Below are 18,362 nucleotides of genomic sequence, written 5' to 3' on the forward strand. Positions count from 1 at the left end.
ATGTAGTTCCATTTCAAAAACAAAAAAACGTTTTTTCGATACGAACTAAAAATTATTCAGGAGTTGAAAACCTCTTCGGCGGGGAATCCAACCCCGGTCTCCAACGTGACAGGTTGGGATACTCACCGCTTTACTACACTGTACAGTTCCGAGCATATCTGCCAAGCTCCTGTTATATGAAATTCTCAAGTTATAGAATGACACAATCGAACTCGATCAGCGTTCAGGAATCCTGCTGTATACAGCAACATGAAATCCCAACATTTTTGGTAATAAAAAAATTACTTTTTCGCATCCCAACATAGTTCCAGCAAAAAAAAATGCTCAGCAAAAAATTATACTTGTAGAATACTTGAAAAAAGCAAGCTTTGAATCGACTCAAAAAGAGCAATTTTTATGTAGTTCCATTTCAAAAACAAAAAAACGTTTTTTCGATACGAACTAAAAATTATTCAGGAGTTGAAAACCTCTTCGGCGGGGAATCCAACCCCGGTCTCCAACGTGACAGGTTGGGATACTCACCGCTTTACTACACTGTACAGTTCCGAGCATATCTGCCAAGCACGTGTCATATGAATATCTCAAGTTACAGAATGACACAATAGAACTCGATCAGCGTTCAGGAATCCTGATGTATACAGCAACATGAATTCTGATCTTTTTTTTGAAAAAAGCAGCTTTTTCTCATGCCAACGTAGTCCCAGCAAAAAACTCGGAGCAGAAAGTCATGGTTGTAAGCTATCTGAAACAAAATTTAAGGCTTTAAACCGACCGAAAAAAAAAGCAAACTTCATGTAGTTCCAGTTCAAAAAAACAAAAGTTTTTTCGATACGAACTAAAAATTATTCAGGAAAAAAAACCTCTTCGGGGGGAAATTGAACCCCGCTCTCCAACGTGACAGGCGGGGATACTCACCACTATACCGACGATACACTTCCGCGCATATCTTCCAAGTTCGTGTCATTTGAAATTCTCAAATTATAGAACGACACAAAAGAACTCGATCAGCGTTTAGGAACCCTTCTGTATACAGCAACATGAAATTCCAACATTTCTTGTAAAAAAAAACTGCTTTTTCGCATCCCAACATAGTTCCAGTAAAAAAAAATGCTCAGCAAAATATTATACTTGTTAAATACGTGAAAAAAATAAAGCTTTGAACCGACTAAAAAAAAAAGCAATTTGCAAGTAGTTCCATTTCAAAAACAAAAAAAACGCTTTTTCAATACGAACTAAAAATTTTTCAGGAGTTAAAAACCTCTTCAGCGGGGAATCCAAACCCGGTCTTCAACGTGACAGGTTGGGATACTCACTGCTTTACTTCACTATAAAGTTCCGAGCATATCTGCCAAGCTCCTGTTATATGAAATTCTCAAGTTACAGAATGACACAATAGAACTCGATCAGCGTTCAGGAATCCTGCTGTATACAGCAACATGAAATCCCAACATTTTTGGTAATAAAAAAATTACTTTTTCGCATCCCAACATAGTTCCAGCAAAAAAAAATGCTCAGCAAAAAATTATACTTGTAGAATACTTGAAAAAAGCAAGCTTTGAATCAACTCAAAAAGAGCAATTTTCATGTAGTTCCATTTCAAAAACAAAAAAACGTTTTTTCGATACGAACTAAAAATTATTCAGGAGTTGAAAACCTCTTCGGCGGGGAATCCAACCCCGGTCTCCAACGTGACAGGTTGGGATACTCACCGCTTTACTACACTGTACAGTTCCGAGCATATCTGCCAAGCACGTGTCATATGAATATCTCAAGTTACAGAATGACACAATAGAACTCGATCAGCGTTCAGGAATCCTGCTGTATACAGCAACATGAACTCTTATTTTTTTTTTGAAAAAAGCAGCTTTTTCTCATCCCAACATCGTCCCAGCAAAAAACTCGGAGCAGAAAGTCATGGTTGTAAGCTATCTGAAACAAAATTTAAGGCTTTAAACCGACTGAAAAAAAAAGCAAACTTCATGTAGTTCCAGTTGAAAAAAACAAAAGTTTTTTCGATACGAACTAAAAATTATTCAGGAAAAAAAACCTCTTCGGCGGGGAATCGAACCCCGCTCTCCAACGTGACAGGCGGGGATACTCACCACTATACCGACGATACACTTCCGAGCATATCTTCCAAGTTCGTGTCATTTGAAATTCTCAAATTATAGAACGACACAAAAGAACTCGATCAGCGTTTAGGAACCCTGCTGTATACAGCAACATGAAATCCCAACATTTCTTGTAAAAAAAACTGCTTTTTCGCATCCCAACATAGTTCCAGTAAAAAAATGCTCAGCAAAAAATTATACTTGTTAAATACTTGAAAAAAATTAAGCTTTGAACCGACTAAAAAAAAAGCAATTTTCAAGTAGTTCCATTTCAAAAACAAAAAAAAACGCTTTTTCAATACGAACTAAAAATTATTCAGGAGTTAAAAACCTCTTCAGCGGGGAATCCAACCCCGGTCTCCAACGTGACAGGTTGGGATACTCACTGCTTTACTACACTGTACAGTTCCGAGCATATCTGCCAAGCTCCTGTTATATGAAATTCTCAAGTTACAGAATGACACAATAGAACTCGATCAGCGTTCAGGAGTCCTGCTGTATACAGCAACATGAAATCCGATCATTTTTTTAAAAAAGCAGCTTTTTCTCATCCCAACATAGTCACAGCAAAAAACTCAGAGCCGAAAGTCATGGTTGTAAGCAATCTGAAACTAAATTGAAGGCTTTGAACCGACTGAAAAAAAAGCAAACTTCATGTAGTTTCAGTTCAAAAACAAAAAAAAAATTGTTTTTTCGATACGAACTAAAAATTATTCAGGAGTTAAAAACCTCTTCAGCGGGGAATCCAACCCCGGTCTCCAACGTGACAGGTTGGGATACTCACTGCTTTACTACACTGTACAGTTCCGAGCATATCTGCCAAGCTCCTGTTATATGAAATTCTCAAATTATAGAACGGCACAATAGAACTCGATCAGCGTTTAGGAACCCTGCTGTATACAGCAACATGAAATCCTATCATTTTTTGTTAAAAAAACTGCTTTTTCGCATCCCAACATAGTTCCACCGAAAAAATGCTCAGCAAAAAAGTATACTTGTAAAACACTTGAAAAAAATCAAGCTTTGAACCGACTAAAGAAAAGCAATTTTTATGTAGTTCCATTTCAAAAGCAAAAAAAGCTTTTTCGATACGAACTAAAAGTTATTCAGGAGATAAAAACCCCTTCGGCGGGTAATCCAACCCCGGTCTCCAACGTGACAGGTTGGGATACTCACCGCTTTACTACACTGTACAGTTCCGAGCATATCTGCCAAGCTCCTGTTATATGAAATTCTCAAGTTACAGAATGACACAATAGAACTCGATCAGCGTTCAGGAATCCTGCTGTATACAGCAACATGAAATCCCAACATTTTTGGTAATAAAAAAATTACTTTTTCGCATCCCAACATAGTTCCAGCAAAAAAAAATGCTCAGCAAAAAATTATACTTGTAGAATACTTGAAAAAAGCAAGCTTTGAATCGACTCAAAAAGAGCAATTTTCATGTAGTTCCATTTAAAAAACAAAAAAACGTTTTTTCGATACGAACTAAAAATTATTCAGGAGTTGAAAACCTCTTCGGCGGGGAATCCAACCCCGGTCTCCAACGTGACAGATTGGGATACTCACCGCTTTACTACACTGTACAGTTCCGAGCATATCTGCCAAGCACGTGTCATATGAATATCTCAAGTTACAGAATGACACAATAGAACTCGATCAGCGTTCAGGAATCCTGATGTATACAGCAACATGAATTCTGATCTTTTTTTTTTGAAAAAAGCAGCTTTTTCTCATCCCAACGTAGTCCCAGCAAAAAACTCGGAGCAGAAAGTCATGGTTGTAAGCTATCTGAAACAAAATTTAAGGCTTTAAACCGACTGAAAAAAAAGCAAACTTCATGTAGTTCCAGTTCAAAAAAAAAAGTTTTTTCGATACGAACTAAAAATTATTCAGGAGTTAAAAACCTCTTCAGCGGGGAATCCAACCCCGGTCTTCAACGTGACAGGTTGGGATACTCACTGCTTTACTTCACTATACAGTTCCGAGCATATCTGCCAAGCTCCTGTTATATGAAATTCTCAAGTTACAGAATGACACAATAGAACTCGATCAGCGTTCAGGAATCCTGCTGTATACAGCAACATGAAATCCCAACATTTTTGGTAATAAAAAAATTACTTTTTCGCATCCCAACATAGTTCCAGCAAAAAAAAATGCTCAGCAAAAAATTATACTTGTAGAATACTTGAAAAAAGCAAGCTTTGAATCAACTCAAAAAGAGCAATTTTCATGTAGTTCCATTTCAAAAACAAAAAAACGTTTTTTCGATACGAACTAAAAATTATTCAGGAGTTGAAAACCTCTTCGGCGGGGAATCCAACCCCGGTCTCCAACGTGACAGGTTGGGATACTCACCGCTTTACTACACTGTACAGTTCCGAGCATATCTGCCAAGCACGTGTCATATGAATATCTCAAGTTACAGAATGACACAATAGAACTCGATCAGCGTTCAGGAATCCTGCTGTATACAGCAACATGAACTCTGATTTTTTTTTGAAAAAAGCAGCTTTTTCTCATCCCAACATCGTCCCAGCAAAAAACTCGGAACAGAAAGTCATGGTTGTAAGCTATCTGAAACAAAATTTAAGGCTTTAAACCGACTGAAAAAAAAGCAAACTTCATGTAGTTCCAGTTCAAAAAAACAAAAGTTTTTTCGATACGAACTAAAAAATATTCAGGAAAAAAAACCTCTTCGGCGGGGAATCGAACCCCGCTCTCCAACGTGACAGGCGGGGATACTCACCACTATACCGACGATACACTTCCGCGCATATCTTCCAAGTTCATGTCATTTGAAATTCTCAAATTATAGAACGACACAAAAGAACTCGATCAGCGTTTAGGAACCCTGCTGTATACAGCAACATGAAATCCCAACATTTCTTGTAAAAAAAACTGCTTTTTCGCATCCCAACATAGTTCCAGTAAAAAAATGCTCAGCAAAAAATTATACTTGTTAAATACTTGAAAAAAATTAAGCTTTGAACCGACTAAAAAAAAAAGCAATTTTCAAGTAGTTCCATTTCAAAAACAAAAAAAACGCTTTTTCAATACGAACTAAAAATTATTCAGGAGTTAAAAACCTCTTCAGCGGGGAATCCAACCCCGGTCTCCAACGTGACAGGTTGGGATACTCACTGCTTTACTACACTGTACAGTTCCGAGCATATCTGCCAAGCTCCTGTTATATGAAATTCTCAAGTTACAGAATGACACAATAGAACTCGATCAGCGTTCAGGAGTCCTGCTGTATACAGCAACATGAAATCCGATCATTTTTTAAAAAAAGCAGCTTTTTCTCATCCCAACATAGTCACAGCAAAAAACTCAGAGCCGAAAGTCATGGTTGTAAGCAATCTGAAACTAAATTGAAGGCTTTGAACCGACTGAAAAAAAGCAAACTTCATGTAGTTCCAATTCAAAAACAAAAAAAGTCTTTTCGATACGAACTAAAAATTATTCAGGAAATCAAAACCGCTTCGGCGGGGAATCGAACACCGCTCTCAAACGTGACAGGCTAGGATACTCACCACTATACTTCCGTAGGTACACTTCCGCGTATATCACCCAAGTTCGTGTCATTTGAAATTCTCAAATTATAGAACGGCACAATAGAACTCGATCAGCGTTTAGGAACCCTGCTGTATACAGCAACATGAAATCCTATCATTTTTTGTTAAAAAAACTGCTTTTTCGCATCCCAGCATAGTTCCACCGAAAAAATGCTCAGCAAAAAAGTATACTTGTAAAACACTTGAAAAAAATCAAGCTTTGAACCGACTAAAGAAAAGCAATTTTCATGTAGTTCGATTTCAAAAGCAAAAAAAGCTTTTTCGATACGAACTAAAAGTTATTCAGGAGATAAAAACCCCTTCGGCGGGTAATCCAACCCCGGTCTCCAACGTGACAGGTTGGGATACTCACCACTTTACTACACTGTACAATTCCGAGCATATCTGCCAAGCTCGTGTCATATGAAATTCTCAAGTTACAGAATGACGCAATAGAACTCGATCAGCGTTCAGGAATCTTGCTGTATACAGCAACATGAAATCCGATCGTTTTTTAAAAAAGCAGCATTTTCTCATCCCAACATAGTCCCAGCAAAAAACTCGGAGCAGAAAGTCATGGTTGTAAGCTATCTGAAAATAAATTTAAGGCTATGAACCGACTGAAAAAAAGCAAACTTTATGTAGTTTCAGTTCAAAAACAAAAAAAAAACGTTTTTTTCAATACAAACTAAAATTTATTCAGGAAATAAAAATCTTTTCGGCGGGGAATCGAACACCGGTCTCCGTCGTGACAGTCTGGGATACTCACCACTATACTACCGAAGATACACTTCCTCGCATATCTTCCAAGTCCATGTCATTTGAAATTCTCAAATTATAGAACGACACAATACAACTCGATCAGCGTTTAGGAACCCTGCTGTATACAGCAACATGAAATCACAATTTAAAAAAAAACTGCTTTTTCGCATCCCAACATAGTTCCAGCAAAAAAATGCTCAGCAAAAAATTATACTTGTAGAATACTTGAAAAAAATCAAGCTTTGAACCGACTGAAAAAAGCAATTTTTATGTAGTTCCATTTCAAAAACAAAAAAAAACATTTTTTCGATACGAACTAAAAATTATTCAGGAAATAAAAACCTCTTCGGCGGCGAATCGAACACCGGTCTCCGTCGTGACAGTCTGGGATACTCACCACTATACTACCGAAGATACACTTCCTCGCATATCTTCCAAGTCCATGTCATTTGAAATTCTCAAATTATAGAACGACACAATACAACTCGATCAGCGTTTAGGAACCCTGCTGTATACAACAACATGAAATCCCAACATTTTTTGTGAAAAACTACTTTTTCGCATCCCAACATAGTTCCAGCAAAAAAATGCTCAGCAAAAAAATATACTTGTAGAATACTTGAAAAAAATCAAGCTTTGAACCGACTGAAAAAAGCAATTTTTATGTAGTTCCATTTCAAAAACAAAAAAAAAACATTTTTTCGATACGAACTAAAAATTATTCAGGAAATAAAAACCTCTTCGGCGGCGAATCGAACCCCGGTCTCCAACGTGACAGGCTGAGATACTCACCACTATACTACTGAAGATACCATTCCTCGCATATCTTCCACGTTCATGTCATTTGAAATTCTCAAGTTACAGAATGACACAGTAGAACTCGATCAGCGTTCAGGAATCCTGCTGTATACAGCAACATGAAATCCGATCATTTTTTAAAAAAGCAGCTTTTTCTCATCCAAACATAGTCCCAGCAAAAAACTCGGAGCAGAAAGTCATGGTTGTAAGCTATCTGAAACTAAATTTAAGGCTTGGAACCAACTGAAAAAAAAGCAAACTTCATGTAGTTTCACTTCAAAAACAAAAAAAATTTTTTTTCGATACTAACTAAAAATTGTTCAGGAAATAAAAAAACCTTTTCGTCGGGGAATCGAACCCCGGTCTCCAACGTGACAGGCTGGGATACTCACCACGATACTACCGAAGATACACTTCCTGGCATATCTTCCAAATTCAGGTCATTTGAAATTCCCAAATTATAGAACGACACAATAGAACTTGATCAGCGTTTAGGAACCCTGCTGTATACAGCAACATGAAATAACAACACTTTTTGTAATGAAAAACTGTTTTTCGCATCCCAACATAGTTTCAGCAAAAAAATGCTCAGCAAAAAATTATACTTGTAGAATACTTGAAAAAAATCAAGCTTTGAACCGACTCAAAAAAAAGAAATTTTCATGAAGTTCAATTTCAAAAAAAAACGTTTTTTCGATACGAACTAAAATTTATTCAGGAAATAAAAACCTCTTCGGCGGGGAACCGAACACTGGTCTCCGTCGTGACAGGCTGAGATACTCACCACTATACTACCGAAGATACACTTCCTCGCATATCTTCCAAGTCCATGTCATTTGAAATTCTCAAATTATAGAACGACACAATACAACTCGATCAGCGTTTAGGAACCCTGCTGTATACAGCAACATGAAATCACAATTTAAAAAAAAACTGCTTTTTCGCATCCCAACAAAGTTCCAGCAAAAAAATGCTCAGCAAAAAATTATACTTGTAGAATACTTGAAAAAAATCAAGCTTTGAACCGACTGAAAAAAGCAATTTTTATGTAGTTCCATTTCAAAAACAAAAAAAAACATTTTTTCGATACGAACTAAAAATTATTCAGGAAATAAAAACCTCTTCGGCGGCGAATCGAACCCCGGTCTCCAACGTGACAGGCTGAGATACTCACCACTATACTACTGAAGATACCATTCCTCGCATATCTTCCACGTTCATGTCATTTGAAATTCTCAAGTTACAGAATGACACAGTAGAACTCGATCAGCGTTCAGGAATCCTGCTGTATACAGCAACATGAAATCCGATCATTTTTTAAAAAAGCAGCTTTTTCTCATCCAAACATAGTCCCAGCAAAAAACTCGGAGCAGAAAGTCATGGTTGTAAGCTATCTGAAACTAAATTTAAGGCTTGGAACCAACTGAAAAAAAAGCAAACTTCATGTAGTTTCACTTCAAAAACAAAAAAAATTTTTTTCGATACTAACTAAAAATTGTTTAGGAAATAAAAAAACCTTTTCGTCGGGGAATCGAACCCCGGTCTCCAACGTGACAGGCTGGGATACTCACCACGATACTACCGAAGATACACTTCCTGGCATATCTTCCAAATTCATGTCATTTGAAATTCCCAAATTATAGAACGACACAATAGAACTTGATCAGCGTTTAGGAACCCTGCTGTATACAGCAACATGAAATCCCAACACTTTTTGTAATGAAAAACTGTTTTTCGCATCCCAACATAGTTTCAGCAAAAAAATGCTCAGCAAAAAATTATACTTGTAGAATACTTGAAAAAAAATCAAGCTTTGAACCGACTCAAAAAAAAAGAAATTTTCATGTAGTTCCATTTAAAAAAAAAACGTTTTTTCGATACGAACTAAAATTTATTCAGGAAATAAAAATCTCTTCGGCGGGGAACCGAACACTGGTCTCAAACGTGACAGGCTGGAATACTCACCACTATACTACCGAAGATACACTTCCTCGCATATCTTCCAAGTTCATGTCATTTGAAATTCTCAATTTATAGAACGACACAATAGAACTCGATCAGCGTTTAGGAACCCTGCTGTATACAGCAACATGAAACCCCAACATTTTAAAAAACTGCTTTTTCGCATCCCAACATAGTTCCAGCAAAAAAATGCTCGGCAAAAAATTATACTTGTAAAATACTTGAAAAAAATCAAGCTTTGAACCGACTAAAAAAAGCAATTTTCATGTAGTTCCATTTCAAAAACAAAAAAAAACGTTTTTTCCATACGAACTAAAAATTATTCAGGAAATAAAATCCTCTTCGTCGGGGAATCGAACCCCGGTCTCAAACGTGACAGGCTAGGACACTCACCACTATACTACCGAAGATACACTTCCTCGCATATCTTCCAAGTTCATGTCATTTGGAATTCTCAATTTATAGAACGACAAAATAGAACTCGATCAGCGTTCAGGAATCCTGCTGTATACAGCAACATGAAATCCGACCATTTTTTAAAAAAGCAGCTTTTTCTCATCCAAACATAGTCCCAGCAAAAAACTCGGAGCAGAAAGTCATGGTTGTTAGCTATCTGAAACTGAATTTAAGGCTTGGAACCAACTGAAAAAAAAGCAAACTTCATGTAGTTTCACTTCAAAAACAAAAAAATTTTTTTTTCGATACTAACTAAAAATTGTTCAGGAAATAAAAAAACCTTTTCGTCGGGGAATCGCACCCCGGTCTCCAACGTGACAGGCTGGGATACTCACCACGATACTACCGAAGATACACTTCCTGGCATATCTTCCAAATTCATGTCATTTGAAATTCCCAAATTATAGAACGACACAATAGAACTTGATCAGCGTTTAGGAACCCTTCTGTATACAGCAACATGAAATCCCAACACTTTTTGTAATGAAAAACTGTTTTTCGCATCCCAACATAGTTTCAGCAAAAAAATGCTCAGCAAAAAATTATACTTGTAGAATACTTGAAAAAAATCAAGCTTTGAACCGACTCAAAAAAAAGAAATTTTCATGTAGTTCCATTTCAAAAAAAAAAAAGTTTTTTCGATACGAACTAAAATTTATTCAGGAAATAAAAACCTCTTCGGCGGGGAACCGAACACTGGTCTCAAACGTGACAGGCTGGAATACTCACCACTATACTACCGAAGATACACTTCCTCGCATATCTTCCAAGTTCATGTCATTTGAAATTCTCAATTTATAGAACGACACAATAGAACTCGATCAGCGTTTAGGAACCCTGCTGTATACAGCAACATGAAACCCCAACATTAAAAAAAACTGCTTTTTCGCATCCCAACATAGTTCCAGCAAAAAAATGCTCGGCAAAAAATTATACTTGTAAAATACTTGAAAAAAATCAAGCTTTGAACCGACTAAAAAAAGCAATTTTCATGTAGTTCCATTTCAAAAACAAAAAAAAAACGTTTTTTCCATACGAACTAAAAATTATTCAGGAAATAAAATCCTCTTCGTCGGGGAATCGAACCCAGGTCTCAAACGTGACAGGCTAGGACACTCACCACTATACTACCGAAGATACACTTCCTCGCATATCTTCCAAGTTCATGTCATTTGAAATTCTCAAGTTACAGAATGACACAGTAGAACTCGATCAGCGTTCAGGAATCCTGCTGTATACAGCAACATGAAATCCGATCATTTTTTAAAAAAGCAGCTTTTTCTCATCCAAACATAGTCCCAGCAAAAAACTCGGAGCAGAAAGTCATGGTTGTAAGCTATCTGAAACTAAATTTAAGGCTTGGAACCAACTGAAAAAAAAGCAAACTTAATGTCGTTTCACTTCAAAAACAAAAAAATTTTTTTTTCGATACTAACTAAAAATTGTTCAGGAAATAAAAAAACCTTTTCGTCGGGGAATCGAACCCCGGTCTCCAACGTGACAGGCTGTGATACTCACCACGATACTACCGAAGATACACTTCCTGGCATATCTTCCAAATTCATGTCATTTGAAATTCCCAAAATATAGAACGACACAATAGAACTTGATCAGCGTTTAGGAACCCTGCTGTATACAGCAACATGAAATCCCAACACTTTTTGTAATGAAAAACTGTTTTTCGCATCCCAACATAGTTTCAGCAAAAAAATGCTCAGCAAAAAATTATACTTGTAGAATACTTGAAAAAAATCAAGCTTTGAACCGACTCAAAAAAAAGAAATTTTCATGTAGTTCCATTTAAAAAAAAAAACGTTTTTTCGATACGAACTAAAATTTATTCAGGAAATAAAAACCTCTTCGGCGGGGAACCGAACACTGGTCTCAAACGTGACAGGCTGGAATACTCACCACTATACTACCGAAGATACACTTCCTCGCATATCTTCCAAGTTCATGTCATTTGAAATTCTCAATTTATAGAACGACACAATAGAACTCGATCAGCGTTTAGGAACCCTGCTGTATACAGCAACATGAAACCCCAACATTAAAAAAAACTGCTTTTCGCATCCCAACATAGTTCCAGCAAAAAAATGCTCGGCAAAAAATTATACTTGTAAAATACTTGAAAAAAATCAAGCTTTGAACCGACTAAAAAAAGCAATTTTCATGTAGTTCCATTTCAAAAACAAAAAAAAACGTTTTTTCCATACGAACTAAAAATTATTCAGGAAATAAAATCCTCTTCGTCGGGGAATCGAACCCCGGTCTCAAACGTGACAGGCTAGGACACTCACCACTATACTACCGAAGATACACTTCCTCGCATATCTTCCAAGTTCATGTCATTTGAAATTCTCAATTTATAGAACGACAAAATAGAACTCGATCAGCGTTTAGGAACCCTGCTGTTTACAGCAACATGAAATCTCAACATTAAAAAAACTGCTTTTTCGCATCCCAACATAGTTCCAGCAAAAAAATGCTCAGCAAAAAATTATACTTGTAGAATACTGGAAAAAAATCAAGCTTTGAACCGATTTAAAAAAAGCAATTTTCATGTAGTTCCATTTCAAAAACAAAAAAAAACGTTTTTTCGATACGAACTAAAAAATTATTCAGGAAATAAAAACTTCTTCGGCAGGGAATTGAACCCCGGTCTCAAACGTGACAGGCTGTGATAATCACCTCTATACTACCGAAGATACACTTCCTCGCATATCTTCCAAATTCATGACATTTGAAATTCTCAAATTATAGAACGACACAATAGAGCTCGATCAGCATTTTAGGAACCCTGTTGTATACAGCAACATGAAATCCCAACATTTTTTGTAAAAAAAAAACTGCTTTTTCGCATCCCAACATAGTTTCAGCAAAAAAATGCTCAGCAAAAAATTATACTTGTGAAATACTTGAAAAAATTAAGCTTTGAACCGACTCAAAAAAGCACTTTTCATGTAGTTCCATTTCAAAAACAAAAAAAAACGTTTTTCCGATACGAACTAAAAAATTATTCAGGAAATAAAAACTTCTTCGGCAGGGTATCGAACCCCGGTCTCAAACGTGACAGGCTGTGATAATCACCACTATACTGCCGCAGATACACTTCCTCGCATATCTTCCAAATTCATGTCATTTGAAATTCTCAAATTATAGAACGACAAAATAGAGCTCGATCAGCATTTAGGAACCCTGTTGTATACAGCAACATGAAATCCCAACATTTTTTGTAAAAAAAACTGCTTTTTCGCATCCCAACATAGTTTCAGCAAAAAAATGCTCAGCAAAAAATTAAACTTGTAGAATACTTGAAAAAAATCAAGCTTTGAATTGACTCAAAAAAAAGCAGTTTTCATGTAGTACCATATCAAAAAAAAAAAAACGTTTTTTCGATACGAACTAAAAATTATTCAGGAAATAAAAACCTCATCGGCGGGGAATCGAACCCGGGTCTCCAACGTGACAGACTGGGATACTCACCACTATACTACCGCAGATGCACTTCCTCGCATATCTTCCAAGTTCATGTCATTTGAAATTCTCAAGTTACAGAATGACACAATACAACTCGATCAGCGTTCAGGAATCCTGCTGTATACAGCAACATGAAATCCGATCATTTTTTGAAAAAAGCAGCTTTTTCTCATCCCAACATAGTCCCAGCAAAAAAACTCGGAGCAGAAAGTCATGATTGTAAATTACCTGAAACCAAGTTAAAGGCTTTGAACGGACTCAAGAAAGGCAAACTTCATGTAGTTGCAGTTCAAAAACAAAAAAAAAACGTTTTTTCGATACGAACTAAAAATTATTCAGGAAATAAAAACCTCATCGGCGGGGAATCGAACCCGGGTCTCCAACGTGACAGACTGGGATACTCACCACTATACTACCGCAGATGCACTTCCTCGCATATCTTCCAAGTTCATGTCATTTGAAATTCTCAAGTTACAGAATGACACAATACAACTCGATCAGCGTTCAGGAATCCTGCTGTATACAGCAACATGAAATCCGATCATTTTTTGAAAAAAGCAGCTTTTTCTCATCCCAACATAGTCCCAGCAAAAAAACTCGGAGCAGAACGTCATGATTGTAAATTACCTGAAACTAAGTTAAAGGCTTTGAACGGACTCAAGAAAGGCAAACTTCATGTAGTTGCAGTTCAAAAACAAAAAAAAACGTTTCTTCGATACGAACTAAAAATTATTCAGGAAATAAAAACCTCTTCGGCGGGGAATCGAACCCCGGTCTCCAACGTGACAGGCTGGGATACTCACCACTATACTACCGAAGATACACTTCCTCGCATATCTTTCAAATTCATGTCATTTGAATTTATCAAATTATAGAACGACACAATAGAACTCGATCAGCGTTTAGGAACCCTGCTGTATACAGCAACATGAAATCCCAACATTTTTTGTAAAAAAACTGCTTTTTCGCATCCCAACATAGTTTCAGCAAAAAAATGCTCAGCAAAAAAATAAACTTGTAGAATACTTGAAAAAAATCAAGCTTTGAACCGACTAAAAAAAAAAGCAATTTTCATGTAGTTCCATATCAAAAACAAAAAAAAAAACGTTTTTTCGATCCGAACTAAAAATTATTCAGGAAATAAAAACCTCTTCGGCGGGGAATCGAAACCGGGTCTCCAAGGTGACAGGCTGGGATACTCACCACTATACTACCGAAGATACAATTCCTCGCATATCTTTCAAATTCATGTCATTTGAAATTCTCAAATTATAGAACGACACGATAGAACTCGATCAGCTTTTAGGAACCCTGCTGTAAACAGCAATATGAAATGGCAACATTTTTTGTAAAAAAAACTGCTTTTTCGCATCCCAACATAGTTTTAGCAAAAAAAATGCTCAGCAAAAAATTATACTTGTAGAATACTTGAAAAAAATCAAGCTTTGAACCGACTAAAAAAAAAAGCAATTTTCATGTAGTTCCATATCAAAAACAAAAAAAAACATTTTTTCAATACGAACCAAAAATTATTCAGGAAAAAAAAACCTCTTCGGCGGGGAATCGAAACCGGGTCTCCAACGTGACAGGCTGGGATACTCACCACTATACTACCGAAGATACACTTCCTCGCATATCTGCCAAATTCGTGCCATATGAAATTCTCAAATTATAGAATGGCACAAAAGAGTTCGATCAGCGTTTAGGAACTCTGCTGTATACAGCAACATGAAATCCCAACATTTTTTGTAAAAAAAAACTGCTTTTTTGCATCCCAACATAGTTTCAGCAAAAAAATGCTCAGCAAAAAATTATACTTGTAGATTACTTGATAAAAAAACCAAGCTTTGAAACGTTTCAAAAATAAAAAGAAATTTTCATGTAGTTCCATTTCAAAAACAAAAAAAAACGTTTTTCCGATACGAAGAAAATTTATTCAGGAAATAAAAACCTCTTCGGCGGGGAATCGAACACCGGTCTCCAACGTGACAGGCTGGGATACTCATCACTATACTACCGAAGATACACTTCCTGGCATATCTTCCAAGTCCATGTCATTTGAAATTCTCAAATTATAGAATGACACAATAGAACTGGATCAGCGTTTAGGAACCCTGCTGTATACAGCAACATGAAATCCCAACATTTAAAAAAAACTGCTTTTTCGCATCCCAACATAGTTCCAGCAAAAAAATGCTCAGCAAAAAATTATACTTGTAGAATACTTGAAAAAAATCAAGCTTTGAACCGACTAAAAAAAGCAATTTTCATGTAGTTCTATTTCAAAAGCAAAAAAACACGTTTTTTCGATACGAACTAAAAATTAATCAGGAAATAAAAACCTCTTCGGCGGGGAACCGAACACCGGTCTCCAACGTGACAGGCTGGGATACTCACCACTATACTACTGAACATACCATTCATCAAATATCTTCCAAGTTCATGTCATTTGAAATTCTCAAGTTACAGAATGACACAATAGAACTCGATCAGCGTTCAGGAATCCTGCTGTATACAGCAACATGAAATCCGATCATTTTTTAAAAAAGCAGCTTTTTCTCATCCCAACATAGTCCCAGCAAAAAACTCGGAGCAGAAAGTCATGGTTGTAAACTATCTAAAACTAAATTTAAGGCATCGAACCAACTGAAAAAAAGCAAACTTCATGTAGTTCCATTTCAAAACAAAAAAGTTTTTTCGATACGAACTAAAATTTATTCAGGAAATAAAAACCTCTTCGGCGGGGAATCGAACTCTGGTATCCAAAGTGACAAGCTGAGATACTCACCACTATACTACCGAAGATACACTTCCTGGCATATCTTCCAAGTTCATGTCATTTGAAATTCTCTATTTATAGAACGACACAATAGAACTCGATCAGCGTTTAGGAACCCTGCTGTATACAGCAACATGAAATCTCAACAGTTAAAAAAGACTGCTTTTTCGCATCCCAACATAGTTCCAGCAAAAAAATGCTCAGCAAAAAATTATAATTGTAAAATACTTGAAAAAAATCAAGCTTTGAACCCACTAAAAAAAGCAATTTTCATGTAGTTCCATTTCAAAAACAAAAAAAAACGTTTTTTTGATACGAACTAAAAATTATTCAGGAAATAAAAACCTCTTTGGCGGGGAATCGAACCCCGGACTCAAACGTGACAGGCTGGGACACTCACTACTATACTACCGAAGCTACAATTCCTCGCATATCTTCCAAGTTCATGTCATTTGAAATTCTCAATTTATAGAACGACACAATAGAACTCGATCAGCGTTTAGGAACCCTGCTGTATACAGCAACATGAAATCCCAACATTTAAAAAAAACTGCTTTTTCGCATCCCAACATAGTTCCAGCAAAAAAATGCTCAGCAAAAAATTATACTTGTAGAATACTTGAAAAAAATCAAGCTTTGAACCGACTAAAAAAAGCAATTTTCATGCAGTTCCATTTCAAAAGCAAAAAAACACGTTTTTTCGATACGAACTAAAAATTAATCAGGAAATAAAAACCTCTTCGGCGGGGAATCGAACTCTGGTCTCCAACGTGACAGGCTGAGATACTCACCACTATACTACCGAAGATACACTTCCTGGCATATCTTCCAAGTTCATGTCATTTGAAATTCTCTATTTATAGAACGACACAATAGAACTCGATCAGCGTTTAGGAACCCTGCTGTATACAGCAACATGAAATCTCAACATTTAAAAAAAACTGCTTTTTCGCATCCCAACATAGTTCCAGCAAAAAAAATGCTCTGCAAAAAATTATACTTGTAGAATACTTGAAAAAAATCAAGCTTTGAACCGACTAAAAAAAAGCAATTTTCATGTAGTTCCGTTTCAAAAAAAAAAAAAAACGTTTTTTCGATACGAACTAAAAATTATTCAGGAAATAAAAACCTCTTCGGCGGGGAATCGAAACCGGGTCTCCAATGTGACAGGCTGGGATACTCACCACTATACTACCGAAGATACACTTCCTCGCATATCTGCCAAATTCGTGCCATATGAAATTCTCAAATTATAGAACGGCACAAAAGAGTTCGATCAGCGTTTAGGAACTCTGCTGTATACAGCAACATGAAATCCCAACATTTTTTGTTTAAAAAACGGCTTTTTCGCATCCCAACATAGTTTCAGCAAAAAAATGCTCAGCAAAAAATTATACTTGTAGATTACTTGAAAAAAAAAACCAAGCTTTGAACCGTTTCAAAAATAAAAAGAAATTTTCATGTAGTTCCATTTCAAAAACAAAAAAAAAACGTTTTTCCGATAGGAACAAAATTTATTCAGGAAATAAAAACCTCTTCGGCGGGGAATCGAACACCGGTCTCCAACGTGACAGGCTGGGATACTCTCCACTATACTACCGAAGATACACTTCCTGGCATATCTTCCAAGTCCATGTCATTTGAAATTCTTAAATTATAGAACGACACAATAGAACTCGATCAGCGTTTAGGAACCCTGCTGTATACAGCAACATGAAATCCCAACATTTAAAAAAAAACAGCTTTTTCGCATCCCAACATAGTTCCAGCAAAAAAATGCTCAGCAAAAAATTATACTTGTAGAATACTTGAAAAAAATCAAGCTTTGAACCGACTTAAAAAAAGCAATTTTCATGTACTTCCATTTCAAAAGCAAAAAAAACACGTTTTTTCGATACGAACTAAAAATTAATCAGGAAATAAAAACCTCTTCGGCGGGGAATCGAACCCCGGTCTCCAACGTGACAGGCTGGGATACTCACCACTATACTACTGAAGATACCATTCATCGAATATCTTCCAAGTTCATGTCATTTGAAATTCTCAAGTTACAGAATGACACAATAGAACTCGATCAGCGTTCAGGAATCCTGCTGTATACAGCAACATGAAATCCGATCATTTTTTAAAAAAGCAGCTTTTTCTCATCCCAACATAGTCCCAGCAAAAAACTCGGAGCAGAAAGTCATGGTTGTAAACTATCTGAAACTAAATTTAAGGCTTCGAACCAACTGAAAAAAAGCAAACTTCATGTAGTTCCATTTCAAAAAAAAAAAGAAGTTTTTTCGATATTAACTAAAATTTATTCAGGAAATAATAACCTCTTCGGCGGGGAATCGATTCTGGTCTCCAATGTGACAGGCTGAGATACTCACCACTATACTACCGAAGATACACTTCCTGGCATATCTTCGAAGTTCATGTCATTTGAAATTCTATATTTATTGAACGACA

General features: G+C 36.3%; 1 protein-coding gene and 1 non-coding gene across 2 annotated transcripts in view; both read right to left on the reverse strand.

The window, feature by feature from the left end:
• LOC134840571 (galactose-1-phosphate uridylyltransferase-like) overlaps window positions 1–18,362 on the reverse strand; it is a 183,820-nt gene that overhangs the window by 45,048 nt on the left and 120,410 nt on the right. The window lies entirely within an intron of this gene.
• Window positions 13,878–13,949, reverse strand: Trnad-guc (transfer RNA aspartic acid (anticodon GUC)). The gene has a single exon. It is a non-coding gene; the product is annotated as a tRNA-Asp (tRNA).

This window comes from Symsagittifera roscoffensis, chromosome 1 (genome assembly GCF_963678635.1).
Source record: "Symsagittifera roscoffensis chromosome 1, txSymRosc1.1, whole genome shotgun sequence".
NCBI lineage: Eukaryota > Metazoa > Xenacoelomorpha > Acoela > Convolutidae > Symsagittifera > Symsagittifera roscoffensis.